Source organism: Elgaria multicarinata, chromosome 11 (assembly GCF_023053635.1).
Source record: "Elgaria multicarinata webbii isolate HBS135686 ecotype San Diego chromosome 11, rElgMul1.1.pri, whole genome shotgun sequence".
Classification (NCBI taxonomy): Eukaryota; Metazoa; Chordata; class Lepidosauria; order Squamata; family Anguidae; genus Elgaria; species Elgaria multicarinata.
The window spans coordinates 45,441,598-45,455,468 of record NC_086181.1 but is presented as its reverse complement, the minus strand read 5'-3'; positions in this window follow the sequence as shown (position 1 = coordinate 45,455,468).

Sequence of the window (13,871 nt, the reverse complement as noted above, 5' to 3'; positions counted from 1 at the left end):
CTGCTCAGTGCAGGAATCCACCTTAAAGCATCCCTGACAGATGGTTGTCCAGCTGCCTCTTGAAAGCCTCTAGTGTGGGAGAGCCCACAACCTCCCTAGGTCACGGATTCCATTGTCGTACTGCTCTAATAGTCAGGAAGTTTTTCCTGATGTCCAACTGGAATCTGGCTTCCTTTAACTTGAGCCCGTTATTCCGTGTCCTGCACTCTGGGAGGGCCGAGAAGAGATTCTGGCCCTCCTCTGTGTGACAACCTTTTCAATATTTGAAGAGTGCTATCATGTCTCCCCTCCATCTTCTCTTCTCCAGGCTAAACATGCCCAGTTCTTTCAGTCGCTCTTCATAGGGCTTTGTTCCCAGACCCCTGATCATCCTGGTTGCCCTCCTCTGAACACGCTCCAGCTTGTCTGCCTCCTTCTTGAATTGTGGAGCCCAGAACTGGACGCAATACTCTAGATGGGGCCTAACCAGGGCCGAATAGAGAGGAACCAGGACCTCACGCGATTTGGAAGCTCTACTTCTATTAATGCAGCCCAAAATAGCATTGGCCTTTCTTGCAGCCATATTGCACTGTTGGCTCATATTCAGCTTGTGATCTACAACAATTCCAAGATCCTTCTCATTCGTAGTATTGCCTCTTGTCGGCAAGGAACCCATTTTTCTTCCTGGGCGTGATTCCATTTTTAGCTGCCATGGTCTCTTTTTTCTTTCCCTGGTAAGAAATGCAAACAGGAAATAAAACTTGAATTGCAAACAAGCTCAATATCTAAAGAGAGCAGTTGCAAATGGTGTCCTTCGGCAGAGAAGGCTGCAATTTGCTGGTTTGCCGTTGCAACCAGTGGCCACGAGAGGGCGAGCAAAGACCACGGAACGGGGAAAAGGCCTTGGAAGGGCTCCAATTCTCAGACAGCAATTCTGGGCAGGAAAGACTCAACTGCAGCCCCAGAATTTCGTTCCCTTTTTGGGGGGCCAGGACGGCAGCCTTGCAACCCGCAATAATAATACATGCCCACAAGCGTGTGCAGAGTGCATTTCTAGGCTGAGATCTGGAACCCGCCTTTCGTGCCAGGGCTTAGACTTGAAAAAAGAGCAACGGATGGGCGCTGTTGAACATGCGCAAAGTGTTTTTCCTCCTACCACTAAGAAAATCAGGGCTTCACAGATCTAGCATTAAGGGGGAGCTTTCAGGTAAGCAGCGTTTCCTGTCTTAGTTTAAATAGCGTGTCACGCCCCACACGGCATGCAACACCAGTTAGGTTTGATGATTTTAATGGATTTTATTTATTTATTTATTTATTTTATATACCGCCCCATACCCGAAGCTTTCTGGGCGGTTTATAAAAGTTAAAAACAGTGAACATTAAAAAGTATACAAAATTTAAAACCATCAAAAACATAAAAGCAACAGTATAAACACAACGGTATCCCTTTAAAAACAACCGCATATGAAGAGAGGTATACTGTAACATTTTAACCTGCCGGATTTCTCTGCTCATACATAGGGGGATAACTGGGGTGGGGCGAGGCAGGGCACCTCAGGAAAAGACAGCAGGAATGTGTTCCGGTTGAGTTTTTTGCTCGGTTGCACAAAGATTCCTGCATTGAGCAGGGGGTTGGACTCGATGGCCTTATAGGCCCCTTCCAACTCTACTGGTCTGTGATTCCGTGATACGTTTCTATGAAATCTTTTCAAACAACCTGCCTCTCTTTTGCTGACGCGGGTGACAACTGTTTGGGCAAACCCTCAATCATGATCCCCCTTTCTCAGGGGATGGCAACTGTAATTCAGCATCTAATTATAGTTTTCGGCTAATTTACCTGCCCCCCCCCGCCGGGCCCTTCCCAGCTCCAGCCCCGTATGCCGTTATAAGGAGACGTGAGGCGGAGGTGTTGGGTTTAATGAGCAGGTGTTGAGAACATGTTTGCCAAACGCCCTGGTTTCAAATCTCATCTCTTAGGGACTAGGACCTTGCTAACGCATCTGCGAATGTGAGTCCCCCGTGCTGTGGTTCCTGGAGAAGCAGGTGGAGGAGCAAAATTTGAGCTGGGCTGAGAAGAGATGGCGTCTGTCTTTCCCACCCAAAGAGGTTGTGTTTGGTTGGGTGAGGGGCCCTCTCCCACCCTGTTTTCCTTCCATGTAGCCCAGAAAAAAACAAAACCAGGTTCTGTTTTTGGGTGAGGGAGACCCGGCCCTCCTTTGCTTTGCAAATCAAGCTGGCAAAATTGCAGCTGGGGAGAGTCGTTCCCAGATTTGGACCCAGAAATGTTGCTTTTTTTTGTTGTTATTGTTGGCGGAGAGATTCTAGGTTCATCTGTAAGGCAGGCAGGCTGGCAGGCATTCATTCAACAGGGAAAGTTTTTCTCTGTACTCGAGAAAATCTTGGTCTGATAACAGTCTTAGCACTCCGCTGTTGAAAGCAGAAAATGGTGCTACTCAAGGCCTAGCCTTTTGCTTCTCCTACAATCACGGTACTCTCCCTACGATCCAGCTCAGTCTAACCACTATGTCAGCCTTCCCCATCCGGTTGCCCTCCAGATGTGTTGGACTACAGCTCCTATCCTCCCCAGCTGTCTTGTGAATCCTGCATCTCCCACCCTTTCAACTCTTGGGGATGCTGCGGAGGTGCCTAGCGTCCCTACGCAGAGCATGAAGTCCTCTGGAGGGAGGTTTTTATGCTTTCTTTGGCTTTGCCATCCACCTGCCTTGTTACCTGAGTGGCCAGCCACCTGTCGGGGTGGCTGTCCCTGTGCCACGCCCTCTCAGGTGAGGCGGGGAACCGGATCCTCACTGGGGAGGGACAGCCGGCGTTCCCACCTGTTCAAGGCTTTGACGGGGCGGGGCCCAGGTGGCTGAGCAGTGTGGATCCTAGGGTTGAAAGCAACACGCTCCCTACGCTGACGTAGGGAAGTTTCAGGGGTGAAAGGGGCGGACTCAGTGGGGGCTGGGGGCTCCGATATTCGGTGGGACAGAGAATCCGCTCCGGGTTTCCCACGGACATTGGAGTCACCAGCCTCTCCTGGGGGGGACCCATCGTTTTCCTCCTGATCCTCTTCCACTGGGTGGGAGGCTGGAAATTTCTGGGCCTGCACGAGTGGAACCCTTCATCTGGATAAAGGATTTTTGGGGTTCCCTTTCAATTCCGTCGCATCCCACTTTTGCCTTTGTTGCTGTAGCTGACAAGCCTGGAATTTTTCGAGGATTGCTAACGTTTGCCATTTCACATAAGAACATCAGAAGAGCCCTGATGCTGGATCAGACCAAGGGTCCATCTAGTCCAACACTCTGTTCACGCAGTAGACAACCAGCCATCGGGCAGGGATGAACAAGCAGGACATGGTGCAACAGCACTCTCCCACCCATGTTCCCCAGCAACTGGTGCACCCAGGCTTACTGCCTCGAATACTGGAGATAGCACACAACCATCAGGGCTAGTAGCCATGGATAGCCTTCTCCTCCAGGAATTTATCCAACCCCCTTTTAAAGCCATCCAAATGGGTGGCCTTCACTGCATCTTGTGGTAGTGAGTTCCATAATTTAACTCTGCGCTGTGTGAAGAAGTCCTTCCTTTTATCTGTCCTGGATCTCTCACCGATCAGCTTCATGGAATAATGACCCCATTGGGTTCTAGTATTTTGAGAGGGGGAGAAAAACGCCTCTCTGTCCACATTCTCCATACCAGGCATCATTTTGTCCACCTCTGTCATGTCTCCCCTTAGCGCCCTTTTTTCCAAGCTAAACAATCCCAGTTGATGCAACCTTCCCTCATAACGAAGATGCTCCAGCCCCTTAATCATTTGAGTTGCCCTTTTCTGCACTTTTTCAGCTCTAAAATATCCTTTTTTAGGGGTGGTGACCAGAACTGTACACAGTATTCTAAGTGTGGTCGCACCCTAGATTTGTATAAGGGCAGTATGATACTGGCTGTTTTATTCTCAGTTCCTTTTCTTATCATGCCTAACATGGAGTTTGCCGTCTTTACAGCGGCCGCACGCTGGGTGGACATTTCCATCCAGCTGTCCGTCACAATCCCATATGGTGTGTGGCTGTGCAAAGGGCCACGTCGCCCATCCATGAACTTCTTGGCTCAAAGCCTGAGCTGTGAAACAGGACATCTGAACTTGCCTCAGGCCTACTGTCCGCAGGCAGCGATCCTCAGTTCTGCACCGGCAGAATGGGGATAATCCGTCCAAACTGCCCTTTCAGGACTCTTCCGCTGATTATTAAGATAATGAAACATTTCCTCAATACTTCTAGGAATTGTGAAATATTTTATTGTTAACTGTTGAGCCAGACTCTTGTTCAGGCACCCGAAGTGGTTAAAATAATGTGTAGACAGGTGGCCTCCATGCCATTCAATCCAGGTTCATGGGGCAGGGTTCAGTTTTAACAGTTCTATAGTCATAGAATCATAGAATAGCAGAGCTGGAAGGGGCCTACGAGGCCATCGAGTCCAACCCCCTGCTCAATGCAGGAATCCACCCTAAAGCATCCCTGACCGATGCTTGTCCAGCTGCCTCTCGAAGGCCTCTAGTGTGGGAGAGCCCACAACCTCCCTAGGTAGTTCTTATCATGTCAATGAGAATTGTGGGCAACGAATGGACAGTGAACAACCTCAATTAAAAAAAACCCGAAATACAGATATAGGGATGGTTTATCAGCCGTCAAACTGGTTGAGTGGTCTCCGAGGCTGTGTTGAGATCACAGCCTCCTCCGGAGGCCTCAGTTCGAATCCCGCTCCTGATCTTTGCGGGGCAAAGGGCCATAGCTCAGCCAAAGAGTTTCAGGTTCAGTTCCTGACTTCTGCATGTACAGCTGGGAAAGGCTCTTATTTGAAGGCTCTTATCTGAGCACCAGGATGATCAGGGGTCTGGAAACAAAGCCCTATGAAGAGAGACTGAAAGAACTGGGCATGTTTAGCCTGGAGAAGAGAAGATTGAGGGGAGACATGATAGCACTCTTCAAAGACTTCAAAGGTGGTCACACAGAGGAGGGCCAGGATCTCTTCTCGATCCTCCCAGAGTGCAGGACACGGAATAACGGGCTCAAGTTAAAGGAAGCCAGATTCCAGCTGGACATCAGGAAAAACTTCCTGACTGTTAGAGCAGTACGACAATGGAATCGGTGACCTAGGGAGGTTGTGGGCTCTCCCACCCTAGAGGCCTTCAAGAGGCAGCTGGACAAGCACCTGTCAGGGATGCTTTAGGGTGGATTCCTGCATTGAGCAGGGGGTTGGACTGGATGGCCTTGTAGGCCCCTTCCAACTCTGCGATTCTATGATTCTATGAAGCTCGTGAGAGCCGCTTCTCATGCACACCAGGCTTCCCAATCCAGAGGTGTTGGACTTCTGTCCCCATCACAGGTGCATGTCTGGGAATGATGGGGGTTGCAGTTCGACACCTCTGCAGGGCGCCAAGCTGGGAAAGACTGGTGTGGTCTGGTCGATCCTGAAGTAGATTGACTAGTGAACATCACCTGGGATAAAGCATTTTCCAGTGTTTCCTTGTGTTCCTCTCTGCTAATCCCCCCCTTGCCCCAGAAAACTGGAACGAGGACAGTGCGTTCTGCTCCTCCACCTCCTACCAAAATGCCACGGAATTTCCCCCACGGCTCTCCTTAAGCGGCTTACAGACTTGATGCCTTGGGTGCTAGAGGCAACCAACCAAGACGGAGATTTTGGGGTTGTGGCGGACAGCCCGATGGAAATGTCCACCCAGGGTGCGGCCGCTGTAAAGAAGACAAACTCCATGTTAGGCATCATTTGAAAAGGAACTGAGAATGAAACTGCCAGGACCCTACTGCCTTTATACGATTTCTGTGGTTCCACCACACTTAGAATACTGTGTACAGTTCTGGTCACCACACCTGGAAAAGAATATTCTAGAGCTGGGAAATGTGCAGAACAGGGCAACTCAAATGCTTCAGGGGCCGGAGAGCATCTCTCCTACGAGGGAAGGTTACAGCAGTGGGGATTGTTTAGCTAGGAAAAAAAGAGGCTATGGGGAGACATGACAGAGGTGCACAAAATTATGCCTGGTGGGGAGAATGTGGACAGGGAGACATTTTTCTCCCTCTCTCAGAATGCTAGAACCAGGGGTCATCCCATGAAGCTGAATAAAAGGAAGGAGTGCTTCACACAGCGCAGAGTTAAACTCTGGAACACACTACCACAAGATGTAGTGATGGCCACCAATCTGGATGGCTTTAAAAGGGGGTGGATAAATTCCCTGGAGGCAATCAAGGGCTACTAGCCCTGATGGTTGTGTGCTACCTCCAGTATCCGAGGCAGTAAGCCTGTGTGCACCAGTTGCTGGGGAACATGGGTGGGAGGGTGCTGTTGCACCATGTCCTGCTTGCTCCTCCCTTGCCGATGGCTGGTTGGCCCCTGTGTGAACAGAGTGCTGGACTAGATGGGCTCTCGGTCTGATCCAGCATCAGGGCTCTTCTGATGCTCATATGGTTGTGGTGCAGGTGTGACAGAGCTGACGTTAGTTCTCGCTCCACAATGTCACTGTGAATCCACCGTTAAGTGCGAGCGTGGGACGCCCGCGTGGTGCCCCTCCCTACCTTTTGATGTGGGTTCAGGGAGACGTTGGGTCCTTAACCTCGACGCCCCCTTGCTTCACAGACGCAGTGTGCAAAACAGGAAGCCTCCTTTCCCGCTGCTGCTGATGAGAGGGTAGATGGGTGGGTTGGAAGGCACTAGCCCCATTTTTCTCCCTCCCTACTAGGGTTTTTTTGGGGGGGACAAAATAAATCATGGAATCAAATGATCATAGAATAGCAGAGTTGGAAGGGGTCTACAAGGACATTGAGTCCAACCCCCTGCTCAATGCAGGAATCCACCCTAAAGCATCCCTGACAGAGGGTTGTCCAGCTGCCTCTTGAAGGCCTCTAGTGTGGGAGAGCCCACAACCTCCCTAGGTAACTGGTTCCATTGTCGTACTGCTCTAACAGTCAGGAAGTTTTTCCTGATGTCCAGCTGGAATCTGGCTTCCTGTCACTTGAGCCCGTTATTCCGTGTCCTGCACTCTGGGAGGGTCGAGAAGAGATCCTGGCCCTCCTCTGTGTGACAACCTTTCGAGTATTTGAAGAGTGCTCTCATGTCTCTCCTCCATCTTCTCTTTGCCAGGCTAAACCTGCCCAGTTCTTTCAGTCTCTCTTCATAGGGCTTTGTTTCCAGACCCCTGATCAGCCTTCCCCAACCTGGTACCCTCCAGGTATAGTCCAGCACACTTGGAGGGCGCCAGGTTGGGGAAGGCGGAAATTAAGTATCTAAGGTAGTATATGCTTTCTGCAAGGGACGCGACCTTTTTTTAATCCTTGTCTTTTGGAGAGGGCGATTGAGTTTCCCCAGTGGTAGTGAAAAGGCGCTCTGTGCATGCACTAAGGCAGACACCCCCACCCCCACAACCTGATGCCCTCCAGATATGTTGGGACTGCACCTCCTGTCTCTGCAACCATCTCTTATCACTTGAGGCTCAGGTGGTCTTGGTGGCACAGAGCGCCTTCTACTAACTTTGGTTGGTGACCCAGCTACACCCCTGCCTGGACAGGGATAACCTGGCTTCGGTTGTCTATGCTTTGGTAACGTCCAAGTTAGATTACTGCAATGCGCTCTACGTGGGGCTGCCTTTGAAGACGGTTCAGAATCTGCAGCTTGTGCAAAATGCAGTAGCCAGATTGATAACTAGAACCCAAAGGTTTGAACATATAGGACCGACTCTGGCCCATTTGCATTGTGTACGTTTCTGGGGCCAGTTTAAGGTGCTGGTTTTAACCTATAAAGCCCTACATGGCTTGGGACCACAATACCTGACGGAATGCCTCTCCCGACGTGAATATACCCGTACACTGCGCTCAACATCTAAGGTCCTCCTCCGAGTGCCTACACCGAGGGAAGCTTGGAGGATGGCAACAAGGGAGAGGGCCTTTTCAGTGGTGGCCCCCCTACTGTGGAATGATCTTCCCGATGAGGCTCGCCTGGCGCCAACATTGTTATCTTTTCGGCGCCAGGTCAAGACTTTTCTCTTCTCCCAGGCATTTAACAGCATGTTTATTTTTTGTTTATTTTATTTATTAATTACATTTCTATACCGCCCAATAGCCGGAGCTCTCTGGGCGGTTCACAAAAATTAAACCATTCAAAGTATAAAACAACAGTATAAACTGTTGTGAACCGCCCAGATTGTGAACCGCCCAGAGAGCTTCTGCTATTGGGCGGTATAGAAATGTAATAAATAAATAAATAAATAAAATAAAACCATACTGTAAAATACAATATAAAAGCTCAACAAGATAAAAACAGCAGCAATGCAACATTACAAATTTAAAACACCAAGTTAAAATTTATTTATAGACTGTTAAAATGCTGGGAGAATAAAAAGGTCTTCACCTGGCGTCTAAAGGCATATAATGTAGGTGCCAAGCGAACCTCCTTAGGGAGCTCATTCCAGTGCCGGGGTGCCACAGCAGAGAAGGCCCTGCTCCTGGTAGCCACTGGCCTCACTTCCTTTGGCAGCGGCTCGCAGAGAAGGACCCCTGAAGATGTTGAGTTTTTAACTGACCCAAAATAGTTGTTTGAAATGGATGTTCTATCAAATCTGTTTTTATGCTTTTTATGTTTTAAATTTTGTATATCAGCTTTTAATGTTCAGTGTTTTAATCTTTGTAAACCGCCCAGAGAGCTTTGGCTATGGGGCGGTATAGAAATGTAATTAATAATAATAATAACAGCTCCCAGCATGGCCGACGGCACACCTGTGGCACTTTTGCAAGACTAGCAGATCGAAGCGTTATCCTCACCTTGACCGCACGTCTGTGCACAAATACGTTGAGGATGCCTCTTCAGGCACCAGATAAAAACTGATGCCCCAATAAATGTGTTCCTCATACAGGAGTTGCCCCCATGTGGATTAAACTGCCCCATGGACGTGGGCACCCTAGTTGCTGTCTGGGGATAGGGAGCTAGGCGGCCACTCCCTGGCTGCAAGTAGTGAATTGGGTTTCTCAAAATGTCTGCAGTGGGTAATGAACAGTTTAAGAAAACCGTCCTGGCATCTTTTGGCCATGAGTTCCACAGGTTAAGCACCGAATTGTGCAAAGGAACGTTGGCTTGGGTTGAACAATACCATGCAAAGCTTGCTGGGTGAAGGATTAAAGTAGGACCAGACAGGCATCTTCTTCAATCTCTTTGCTGCATAGAACCACTCAGCCACCTCAGGGAGAAGCAAAGCCTCTGTGATTTTTTTCACAGCACCGGCAAAAACTGGAATCCAGGATTCTGAGCAGTGTTCCCTTTTCTCAGCCTGCGTAGTTTTTCCAGTTCCTCTTGGCCAGCCTGGCAGTTTGCTCCTCTGGCAAGTGGCCTCTCCCTCCGTAGTTCCCAAGAGCCTGCTTTAGATTTGCACATCTTGCTGCGGTGCGGTAGTTTGAGAAGGCTAGAAACGGGGTTAGAGCTCGCAGGAGATGGTTGGCGGCTTCGGGGTGTTCTTTCCAATGTGCTGGAGCTGTTGTTGGAGACGTGTGTGTGTGTGAAATACTTCTTCCGATTGACGTTTCACACCCTGCTGCACCCAGCAGAAGAAAGTGGTGTGTATTTGCCATTGCATCTAGTTTTCCATGTTTTTTTGGGGTGGGGAGGTGGGGAGGGAGGGGCTGAGAACATGAGTCACGCCAGGGCTTCATAAAAGTATAAAAATGTTATAAATAAATAAATAAAATAAATCTGAACCGATATTCAGCCCCAGGACTTAGGGAGGCTTCCTTAGCGCTAGGGATCAAACCACATCGTGCAGCGTTTTCTGCCTTTCCTTCCTTAGGGGATTAAAAAACGACAAGAGGAAAGCCATCTCGGCCATCTTGGAGCATGTGCAGAGGCAAAAGCCTCTGAGCATGTGCAGAGTGTGCGCACACACACACACACACACACACACCATCCCCTGCGGCCCCACTGGCTCAGAACTCTTGGATTGGCCTGAGGGCTTCCAAGGCAGGCCTAAGCCCCAGAACCTCTTCGTTCCCCCCGGGCGCTTCCTCCCCACTCCCTGCAGGCCAGCCAAGTCAGCTGCTGCTGGGGAGAGGGAGGGCCAGAGTGCGCGCGCAACGCACATGCATGCACACGGCTGGGCCCAGAGATGGAGTGGGGAGGAGGAAGGCGGCCCAGCTGGGGTGCTTGCCTTGTTGCTATGGGAACAGCGGCAGGAATGTTTGCCCTCCTCTGCAGCCACCCTATTAACTTTCCAGGGATGCTGACGTCACTGCCGTGGCCGCCAATGGGGTCCCGGCAGCGGCCTTGTTGCTCAGGCCATGGGGGGGGGGAGGCGTAGAAACAGCTGCTAGGAGACGCACGTGCACGCACACACATCCACAGGGGCACGCCCGGGCACGCTCGCTCGCGCACGGGACACGCCTGCACACGCTGCTCCTCAGGGCCAGGGGGGAGGCGAGGCTGGCACCAAGCCCTGCGCACGGCCGCTGGCCAGCGTGTGCGAAAGCCTCGCGCGCAACGCATGATGCGCTCCATGCGCCCTTTCTGGCCCGAAGGGTTATCCCAGGAAAACGGAGGGGTCGTCCCTGCCTGCCTCCGGGATCCCCAGTGTGGCATCTGGATGCACAGAAACCATCCAGGGATATAGGGCTGGGGTAGACATGCCCCATGGTTGCCTGCCTCCCGCCTCCCCACATGGAGTGTGCTGGGAGTGCCGTGGGGGGCCCTCCCTGGCTTACAGATACCATATTTTAGCTGGGCGCACGCTGGGCCATGCCTCTACATGCGGGCTGTGTGCGGGCGTGGTGTAGCGCAGTGCATAAAACACACCTCCGCACCCTCGGCACAGAAAGGGAGCCTGGGTTTTGCCCCGTGTGCGGGGCTGCCCCGGCCTCTCCGCCGCCGCCACCCCGAGGCAGGCTGAGGCCGGATGCAAAAGATGGATTGGTCTCACCCTGGGTTATTTAATCCAGAATAACAACCTCTCCTCTTTTGCGGGGCGTTGAAAGGTGCCAGGCGAGAGGAGACGCGGCTTTGCCACCCTGTTTGGTCGCGAGTAGAAACGGGGTGGTGGTGGAGAAGGAGAATTTCGGAGAGGTGTTTCTAAACCGCGTGGGTTGCAAACCACAGATACACCCGGTCCCCGCCTTGTGGCAGGTGGTTCCACCATCTCTACTGGTGCCCATCTCCCAGGAGAGGAGGGGGGGTCCTCTGTCATTGCACGGGGGGGCATCTGTTTCCTCAGCATCAGGGTGACCGGCCCTCTCCCACTTCCCCACCCCAATTCCCCCTGCGGGGAGGGTTCAACCTTCATGTCATTTGTGGTCCCTCACTCTCGGTTTTCCGTTTCTTCTTTTCTTTGGGTGGGGCGAGGTGGGGGGGCATCGTTCAATTCCCCAGAGTGAGGGGAGTCCTTCTAGCTGTTTCCTTCTGAACGTCTTTAATCGGTTGGGTGGAGAAAAACAGCCTCCAGCTGGGCCTGGGTTCGAGTCCTATCATACCTTCAGGGCAAACGGGTCAGCCTCAGCTTCCTGTCTTTAAAAACAGGAACCGCCTGGATGGGCTCTTGGGGAAAAAACTACAAGGAATCGCCAGATTCCTTTTCGGAGCGTTCGCTGCACTACGGCGCTACTCCCCGAGACAACCTTACCTATTAGGGAGGGCATTCCTAACACTGCGCCCCACAATGTGTGGCTCCCATTTTCATTCTATTTGGGGACAACGCGCACAAAACCTCCCTTCGTCCGAAGCAGAGCTCTGTGCTTGTGGTTTGCCGTGGCCCACGCTGGCATCTGGCGAGAAGCTGTTTCGCTTTTGCGTAGTTCACTGTGGCAAGGTAGCGCCTTAGAGCGACGGTGCAGCACTGAAGAGCTCCTTGGAGGCCCTGCGTGGCCTGTGGTTTTCTGCTTTGGGCCCGTTCAGGAGACACCTTAAACCGCAGCTTTAACCGTGGTGGTTAAGCCAGAAAGATGGGCTGTGTTCAGAAGACACCTTAAACCATGGCTTTAACCATAAGCAGCCCCTGAACTTAAAACAATACAAAGCAACCAGGATGATCAGGGGTCTGGAAACAAAGCCCTATGAAGAGAGACTGAAAGAACTGGGCATGTTTAGCCTGGAGAAGAGAAGATGGAGGGGAGACATGAGAGCACTCTTCAAATACTGAAAAGGTTGTCACACATAGGAGGGCCAGGATCTCTTCTCGATCCTCCCAGAGTGCAGGACGCGGAATAACGGACTCAAGTTAAAGGAAGCCAGATTCCAGCTGGACATCAGGAAAAACTTCCTGACTGTTAGAGCAGTACGACAGTGGAACCAGTGACCTAGGGAGGTTGTGGGCTCTCCCACACTAGAGGCCTTCAAGAGGCAGCTGGACAACCACCTGTCAGGGATGCTTTAGGGTGGATTCCTTCATTGAGCAGGGGGTTGGACTCGATGGCCTGGTAGGCCCCTTCTAACTCTGCTATTCTACGATTCTATGATTCTATGAAAGGTCCCGTTCAGGAGACACCTTAAACTGCAGCTTTAACCGTGTTGGTTAAGCCAGAAAGATGGGCTGTGTTCAGAAGACACCTTAAACCATGGTTAAAACCATGGTTTAAGGTGTGTTCTGAACACTGTCTTGTTGTCATTCCTTCCTTCTCCCACTGCAAGCCTTCTCCAGCATGGGACGTAGGACGTATATTGATGGGGTACAAATGCAAGACAAATTATACTTTACTTCTCCCATCAGAGCCACTTGTGGTTGGGGATCGTGCTCCCTGGGGGTGAGGGCAATGCCGCGGATCATTAGCCCTAAAGTTTTGCGATGAGAAGACCCGATCGTCACACACAGCTTGGGAGATGCATGCCGTGTAAGCGGGAAGGGCCCTGGCTGGTAGCATGAGGCTGCTGGTTGCTTAGCCCAGCTCCAACAATGCGCTCTGCACATGCTCCGAGATGCCCTCTTCTTTACTGCTAAACCACATGTTTATTGATTTGATTCGTGGGGCTGCCTTTCCCACCCCCAAAAATGGGGCACAAGGCAGCTAACGACGAATGCTTTTTTTTAAAAAAAATTAAAAACGATGAATGATATATATTTTTAATAAAAATAAAATAAATACATTAAAACACAGTTAAAAACACATGCAACAACGACAGAATGAAAACACAGCACCCAGTCCAACAGACCATGTTACGTGCTGCAGGCCTGCTCGAACGAAAGAATCTTTGGCTGCTGGCAGAAGGACGTCCGAGAGGGAGCCAAATTTATTTATTTATTTATTTATTTATTACATTTCTATACCACTCAATAGCCGGAGCTCTCTGGGCGGTTCACAAAAATTAAAAACATTCAAAGTATAAAACAATAGTACAACACCATAATATAAAATACAATATAAAAGCTCAACCAGATAAAAATAGCAGCAGCGCAAAATTACAAATTTAATTAACTCCCCTGGGCAAGACTTTTTGCAACCAGGGAGCAGCCACCGAGAAGGCCCTGCTGGCATATTCCAGAGCTCAGTCGGCGTTCCAGCGCCACGTCTGGAACTGAGGCCTTTGGAGCTTTTGGGCTGGGGAGGGGAGTTGATCTCACCTTAGCTGATCTCACCTTTGACATTTTTCTTGGAAAAGAAGCGGTATGTGCGTTGGCGTGACGCTCTACCTCCCACATTAGAAGGAGGCCTTGGGAAACCAGAGTGGGGTAACAGAGGTTGAAAGACCCACCCCAGTGTCTTTCATTGTCGGCTGCTGTCCCCTGCAGCATGCCGCTGGCATACCCATTTCACAGGTGGAGAAAACTGAGGCTGAAAGGGCCAGCCCTCCTCCGCTGGGTCTACCAGTGCGCTTATGGGGTATCTTCGTCTCCGAACCCAAATCTTGCCCAGGCTTTCCCGATC